This window comes from Hyposmocoma kahamanoa, unplaced genomic scaffold (assembly GCF_003589595.1).
Source record: "Hyposmocoma kahamanoa isolate Upper Pololo Valley unplaced genomic scaffold, ASM358959v1 160, whole genome shotgun sequence".
NCBI classification, from domain to species: domain Eukaryota; kingdom Metazoa; phylum Arthropoda; class Insecta; order Lepidoptera; family Cosmopterigidae; genus Hyposmocoma; species Hyposmocoma kahamanoa.
This window is the reverse complement of record NW_020653575.1, coordinates 181,561-190,632: the sequence shown is the minus strand read 5'-3', so window position 1 is coordinate 190,632 and position 9,072 is coordinate 181,561.

Genomic DNA, 9,072 nt, shown 5'->3' with positions numbered 1-9,072 from the left:
GCGTTTAATTTTTGGTTTAAGTTTAAAATTTTGGATACTTGTAGTTTTATTTTTAAAAAGTTATTGATGTCGATTTCCTCATTAGGTAAAGTACTTTCGATATCAGTTTAAAGCTTTTAATATCTATTATATAAATAGAATAGTCGCCTGGCCACATTTAACGATTACACCTTGTATACATAATTTATTTCGTGTAGTTCGTATTATTGTTGTAACTGCCGTGGAATAAAAGCACGTTTTGACGTATGGTCACAATGTTATTATAGCAAAGATAAGAAAGTGTATTGACTTTGAATACTATGTTACCACCTTGATTGTGGCCGCGTTGAGATCTTTCGTTGATCAGTATTAGGACACTTGAGCCACGTGCTGCAAGGATGGTGTTGGACCACCGTAGTAAGAGCGATGTCACACTATGCGTTGCGTCGTCGTTGCGACGCCTAAGCGGTAACGCTGCGTTGTATTTACCAGGGTTGTTTGCTGATGCAGGTTATTTTGCATTTTGACCTTAAGATCAAACCTGAATCAGCAATGTTATGATGTTAACATCAGTGGATGCTGATTTGATGTATTAAAAAAAACGCTGATAATATGCATCCTTACTGAATCTATCTACATGAAAAAGCTTTCCATTTTTTTTGGTATTTTAATAAAGTGTTGTTTCAATGATTGCGTGACATTTATAACAAAAGAATAAATTTTTATGGAAACAATCAATGTGCCTAGCTAATCGTTGTGGAATTTTATCAAAATTATATTTTAAAAACAACAACTCAGGTGCTTTTTCGCCTTACAGTCTGTTTCTGGAAGGTTTGTAAATTATTCCAGCGTGCCATTTAGGTCATGTCACGACACGAATATCCGTAATGAATATCAGCATCAATGAACGCGGACGATGCGGTTGCGAATATGTTAATTTATGCAGATTATCCGCAGATGATGATGCTGATATTCGTAACAACTCAGGTATTTACATTAATTATCAGGTATTTAAATTATAAATCAGAAAGACATGCCATACAGGACAAGGGTCCAGGAGACGAAGCGGTGAGTGTAGTGCAGTGCGTAAGTAAGCAGGGCATTATGTTGCGACTACACATTGCTCGTGTGTCACTCGGTGCGTTGAAATCATAGCTTTGCCACGACGCAATGTACCAGCAGCGCCCGTCTGCCATCGCTCTAACGTTGGGTGTAACCCAAAAATGACATCCCAGACCCACCACTTGCACATACTCTCCCTGCAGCTTGGTTCGACGATTTCCTTGTGGACCGCAGCAGATCGCATCCAGATGGTAGTTGCTCCTAAAAGGATGGTGAACCAGGTGGTGGTGTGTTGACTGCGAAGTCGAGTCTGTAGACAATATTATAATAACGTAGTATTATGTTCCGCCTTGGGAGACGTCACAATGCGACAACAGTCTATAACTTCTAATATAAAGGTTAAAATTACGAAGAAACAACGCATAATGAACAAAAAAATACGACTCCAAACAGGGTCGGCACGCGAACGTCAAAAAATAGTAAAAAAACCTTATTACCATCGAATTAAGTATTTTTTTCTCTAATAAAGTATAATTAGCGATTGGCAGGTCCTGTGGTTAGCAAACGCGCACTCTACAAATTGCGGTTTGTTGAGGGCAACATATGGCATCTAACGGAATTATTCCCCGAGCCCTTAAAGGCACTGATCTTACTACAGAGAAGATAAAGTTAACTAATACAAGTTTACAAAACAGTTCGTGAAGATGACGTGTTGGAAGGTTATTTTATTTGATCAAGTACAGCAACAGATTATATATAGATCAACAAAGAAATATATCACGATGTAAACAATTAAAGCTATACCCACACACTTTAGTGTAAACCGTAAACATTAATATCTAAAAGAGGTACAGTCAAGAGCACGTCAAGCTTGACACGTTGTACTTTGGATCGTTCTTATCGTAAGCGACATACAGTTAGATTTAAGTCTTAAGTGTCAAGCTTGACGTGCTCTTGACCCTGTACCTTCTTTCCAACAAAACAAGATTCATCAAAATCGGTTTACAAATCTGAATAATCGCGTAATGTACATACAAAAAAAACATACAGTCGAATTGAGAACTGCCTCCTGAAATCGGTTAATACAAAAAAAAAAAACAGAAATGCTTAACAAAGGGTGGGCGGAATAAAATTATTTTATCGGAATAAAATTAGAAATCTTCTAAAAGTGTCACTGTCCTAGAATAACAGTTTAATTCAAAAGCATTTTTTTTACAATATCTAGTGATGGGCTAACAAGTCGTGCGCCTAATGGTAAGCTACAAGCCTGTCCATAACAGTTGCAGTGCCACTCAGAGTTTTAAATCACGAAGATCTGAAGGGCGTGGCCACTTGCCACTGCACCTGTCACCCTGAGACATAAGTTGATAAGTCCCATGTGCCTGTAATTTCACCACCCGTCGAAACTGGAACGCAGTAATTCTCACATTATTGCTTGGAGGCAGAAATAAGTAAGGTGGCAGTACTTCCCTGGACGAACTCTTTCACAAGGATCTCGATTGCTACTCAATCAAAAACACTTAATTCAATACGTATGTATTTTTTTATTATTTCATATTCACACATAACGGACGAATACCGTATACCGGTCCATTGTTATCACTTATTTTAATCAACGAACAGCTCAGAGTCACTATAAAATTTTACTACATTCGGACTGAAGCTGTGAAATAGGTAAAAAATTAACTATTTAGTTTGACCCACTATTCATGTAAACCAACGAAATGTATAGATCATAATCCGATGTGTCATATCTACCCCAAAACAAGAAGGCAATGCAAAAGTTAAGCCTCGTAGCTAAGTTTTTCAAGCTAGTTTAAAAACTTAGCTCCGAGGAGACTGAGGACTTTCTGAGGTGTCTCCAACTATAGACTAATAAAAGTGTTGCATTATTAGACATCCTCGCACAACACACATACATACACATGCACGCATGCACGCACGCTCGCACATGAACACACTAACACACACACACACACCCAGACCACACGATGTATATGCCAGGAGAACATGAACGATTTATTTACGATATTACTGTTATTATTTGTAAAACCTCCAAATTTTGGATATCAGAATGTGGAATACTGAATAATTGCTTTATACAGAACACGTTGGCAACCTCGCATATATCTTCGGGAACAAATTAACGTCGTCAAAAACCGTTCGCAATCTGATACGGCACAGCTACTAAAACAAATGCACGCATTGTTTGTGCTGCCGTGAATTATTATTATTATGTATATATATAATTATTATTTTTATATATAATTATTATTACCATCATGGTTGATATATCTACCATTCTGGCTAATGCGAGGTGGCGACTTGACATGTCTTTGAAGATTGAACGTTCTCGAATTTCCAGGCATCGCCACGATGTTTCCTTCACTGTAAAGGTCAATTACCGCCCAGATTTCGTACAAAAGCTCTAGCAAATTTTGTGTCCCACTACCATTAAAATATTAATGCAACTTTGGGCACAATTACATTGTATTTGCCGCAATTGAACCCTTAAGATATTAGAACCCATAACCTTATCTATTTCTGCCGCCAAGGAGTAATGTGATCATTGCTGCGTTCCGTTTTGGTTCAATGGATAGTAGATAAAAGCAGGACCGAGGTACATCAACTTAAAGCATACTTTGAGTCAGCCATGACCATGGAACCTCTGTAAAGAGTCCGAAACGTAGGTTTGTTTCAAAAAAGCACCAACTTAATTAAGGAAATGATAGTTTCATTTGCAATGTGCAGCAATAGTGAAAAACTACAAACTCGATACTTTAGTATTAAATAAAAGAATAGAGTATTAATAAAGGTCAATCGATGTTCAATCACAATGACCAGGTGCAGAAAGAACAGCGCAAACGCCAGCCAAATTAATGGCAGAAAATCGCTCAGAGCTGAGCGCAGTGGGGTGTCTTTTAAGACCCGCTTTGGTGTCACTCGCTGCCCAAGAATAAGCTAATAAGTAAGTTACTTCAACCCCATCCTAAAGACATCGGTAACCTCCTTCAGACAGCTTTATCTTTGAAACCTCAAGAACAACATCTCAATGAAGACAATTTAAACCCTTTTAGCTATATTTAGTATGCAAATATTGACTGTGGGGGAGACGTAAGGGGAGGCGTAAGGGGAGGGGGTACAAAGCACGCCGACGACTTTGATCTCACCGTGACATCCGCACCTGTGCGCTACCGACTAGAGTTGGGTGGTGGCTGTGATTTTGTTATAATATGGTTCTTCTTAGTAACACCTAATATTTTGTTATTAGAAGCTATAACACATAAATGCCATCGCTTATGTTACATGATAAATTGTGCAATAGAAGAATCTAGCTAGACATATATTAAATTTTTGCAACAGCTTTAAGCGATTGTGCTTTTAATGTTGTTACGTAAGCTTATATGACATTTCTTTTTTATCGGTGTACAAAAGAAGCAAAAATAACGCTTTTTAAAGCTTACTGTCAAAGTTTCTACACCGGGAGCCTATGGGTTGACTACACCAAACGGCCGCTGAAGACCCTACGTGTACAGTACAATAATATTTTTATCTACACACATATCATAAACTCTCTATAATGTGTTCAAAAACCGCAAATTACGACCATCGTAGTGGTAAACTGTTTTGTTAGAACAAATTTCTTATCTGTGAAAATGTTATTATTGCATTCAAATTTCGAACATCTCTCATCAGTCGATATCAGTCGAGATGAAGTTTTATTCGAAATGAAATGTCGCTAGCAAATAATTTTGACAATGTCACACGTAACTTGATTTCGAACGATATGATAGTTGGGACCGATTCCAGTTTGTCTGTGAATTAAAAATAAAAACTACAGTTGTCTGACATGCATGAGAAAAGTTTTTATTTGCCGCCATTTCGCCAGTCGTAACATGCGGTTCCAGAACACATCACAGAGAGCTTATAATGTGTGTGTAGATAAAGCACTGTATGTAACTGTACATAATTAAGCATTAAAACAGTCGTGAGATGTTTTTATGAAACGAGCCGATAGGCGAGTTTCATAAACCCACACTCCTGTTTTATTGCTTTTTATTATGTAACAGTCACATAAACTACTATTCGGATAATGTTGGGACTGCCTCGTTTCTGCAGTGCTTCGGGGATGAGAGGATGAGACGGATGGTTTTGCTGCCATCACTCGGAACAGCATCCCTGATGCGCAGAGGGCGGGACAGCCCCAACAGCATCGTACAAATTATGGCTGGTAGGATTACCTCTCCCATGTGGCAACGCCTCATGAGGAAGGTGATTTGAAAAAGATAATGTAAAAAATATATCTACTAACACTAATTAATATGCACTTTTCTTGTTATTGTTAACAAATTATGAAACCCGTTGTCCGTAATAAAATAATTTTAATTTTTTTTAATTTAAAAATCCTGAATTAAGAATCCTAAACCATACTCCCCTGAAAACTCTACTCTCTGTCACTTACGCCCTACCTACTGATATGTACCTGTTCCGTATAATAAGTATACTTGTTAATTAACAATTCCAGCACTAGTCCTAAAGTAGATTTATTATCATTTCGAACTGAATGTATTGTCTCCAACGATATGCCGTCTTCATTGCGGCAAAAACTTGTATAATGAATGGATTTGTGCATCCGTCTGTACTTGTTTTGTATTTGCGAATAAGATCTAGTGCTTTTTTTGCTGTCAATCAAATTGATTGTCGTTGTTTCTTGGTGATTGGCGTGTGAGTTGTTTAGTAGTCACTCACTAGATTCCGATGGAAAATATAATTATATTGCTATATGTATTGTATTGTGCAGGCTTTTTCATCTATAGTATGTTTTTTGTTACAAGATCAAGTGACGAGACGAACGAGTCGTGCGCCTGATGGTGGCTACACGCATGTCCATAACACTTGCACGGCCACTCAGAGTTTTAAATTGTAAAGATCTGAGGGGCATTGCCATTGCGTCACCCTGAGACATAAGTTTACAAGTCCTATGTGCTTGTAATTTCACCAGCAACCTTACCCTTCAAAACCGAAACATAGTATTGCTCACATTATCACTTGGCGGTAGAAATAGGTAAGGTGGCAGCACCTACTTCCCTGGACGAACACTTTCACAAGGACTGGACTGGAAGGACTCTACTGCTGCTGCTACTAAAATACATATGTTCGACGTAGTCTCTATGATAATACTAGTGAAGTCAAGTCCAGTCAGTCTTAAACAGTGAGGTGTATAATAAGTAAGTCTAGTTCATATTAGTTATTTTAGTAGCAGTGGAGCTCCATGTAAAAGAGTTCGTCCAGGTAAGTACTGCCACCTTACCTATTTTGTTTAGAAGAGTAAGGGTACTGGTGAAATTGCAGGCACTTGGGACTTGTCAACTTATGTCTCAGGCTGACGGATGCGGCAGCAGTACCTTCAGATCTTTGCGTTTTAAAGCACTGAGTGGCACTGCAACTATTATGAACAGGCGTGTGGTTTGCCAACAAGCGTACGACTTAAAAAATATCGAGAATAGGGAAATCGAGACTATTTCAGTTCTTAATATTGAAGTTTAGTCCACATCAGTCTAGATTTATTATTTTCTTTTATATTATTACGGTATGAAAATCTCTAGTAGTAGTAGCTATTTTAAATAGCTAAAGTCCATGTTTTATTTAAAAAAGTAAACAAATCGTGATCGTAAACATTTTTCTTCGAACTACAAATTACAGCATATTGAGATTTGATGGCAAATTGTACAAGTGACACAATAATGTTATTATTTTATTAAACCCTCTGTTGCTTTAAGTTTTTATAGTGCATGGCTTTGAAATAGATTAATATATAAATTTTAATGATAAAATAAAATTACTTAAAATTTCCTTCTGACTAATGCTAAAAAACCGAAATACAGTCCTGTAGTATCCAAAACATGATTCAATATAGATATAAACTGACAGGCGACCAAAGCTAAATAGGTATAATAACTGTCTTGTATTTCGTTATTAATTCAATAATAATTGACATCCTGCAATTCGCACAACTTCAAAAAACTCCCGTAAAAGACATTTGTGCCATGGAGACAGATGCAAAAACAATTACCATTGTTTCATTTGACAAAAAACAAAAAGTCGACCTAATTTTGTAGAGAAAAAAATAGGCCGCCATTGCGCGACGACACAAAGTGTCAATGTCCTCGAAACGAACACGGAACGTCATATGTCTTATAATCGATAGTTGGTGTAATTATTGAGTGGCTTCTTTAAAATTTTTACTTTCAACAAAACGTACCCTTGATATAATAATGCCATATGTAACCATTTCTCAAAAGTATTTTATTATATGAAAGTCATAAAAATAATACAAAATACCTGAAAAAATTATATATATGTGAAATTTTACAACTTTCGTATTTAAGCATAAAAAGTTATCAACTAATTTCTTTCGTAGAATTTTTAAAACTCTCTTCTGAAAAATTATCATTTTGCAGATGTGACTTTATGAAATCAACAGTGCGTAAAGGTTAATTTCATAATATTGACCAAAATTTAATTTTATAAATAAAATCAATTTTATTATTTCAATTACAAAGCTCGAACACTTAGAAAAAATTCCTTCGATCCGGCTGAATACCGTAACAGACGCTGTACCAAATGGTACCAACCGTACCAACTAAGCCGCGGAACGAACTAGCGGACCTTACGAATTTTTCTATGTACTTGTTGTGCTGTGCTTACCAATTATTTCTTCAATTAGCGAGACATTTGGATGAGTAATAAACATGACTTTAAACTCACCAAACTTCCTTTTTTCTGGATTTACCTGTGGTGCGCTAAGATACAAAAAAAGCTGTAATATACTGGTGTGAAAGCTGCAATATGTATATACGAAACATTCAAATGAAATTGACACACAAAAAATCATTTGAATTTATAATATTTTATAAATTCAATGTCAATACAAAAGACAGATTCATTAGATTTCAAGAGATTAAGTTTTGAATGTAAAGGTCCATCCCATTCATAGGTCCCCCTAACAATCATTCGGTCAATTTGACAATGACCGGGCCCCTAGTTTGAAAATATTTGCCGCTCCGATCCAAACAATTCCATAAGTGGCCAGTACGTTGTCCCCCAAAATAAGGATTGCAATTGAATAATACATCCTGTTACGGCCATTATATTTAATGTCTCTCCGTGTTCGATGTTCGAAAACAATTGAAATGTCCGTTGTGTTTTCAAAAATCGAATAGAACCTTTAAAATTTTTGAATGTCGGTTTAATTCGGGATTATGGAAGATTTGTTTACATACCAATGATTTAATTTTCTGTCCTATTTAATATCAAAAATACCGTGCGTTTATTGGTTAAGAACAGAACCACTCTGTTAGTATTCCTTCTCATTGGTGCTGTAGAAAATAACTAAAACCTAAAATATCTACAACAGCGCCACCTTGAATTACGTAATCTTCCTGGCTGGGAGTGATAGTAAGAAGATATTCATATACACACTGGAGAGGCTATGTTTACCATTGACCCGCGTATATTATAGATTTTAACATTTTACGTGTTTATTCTATAAATGATTACCACTAGTTACAAGTTTCTTAAACAGTATAACATACAGTAGCTGTAGAGCTTCTTGTGAAAGAGTTCGTATAGGGAAGTACCGCCACATGACCTATTTCTGCCGTTAAATTATGTTTCAGGGTGGACGGGCGCAGTAGCAGTGCCCCTCAGATCTTTGCGACTATTATGGACAGGGGTGTCGCTTACCACCAGGCGCAGTCACTTGGTATCATAAAAGAAAACCAGGACTCACAATGCAAACCTGACCTATGATCTAACCAGACCTATGGCTACAGAGGTTGCTAAAATCTGTGTTCCTTATTTTGACTCTATCTAGACTAAATAAAGTACAATTTATAACAGTTTACTATCACCCTAGAATATTTAAAGGCATCTTTTGCATGCTAAACGTTAACAAACGCTGACTTCGAAGATAAATCTAATGGTCACATGACATCGTGCGTAATGCTTCTCCATAACGGTCACCCATCA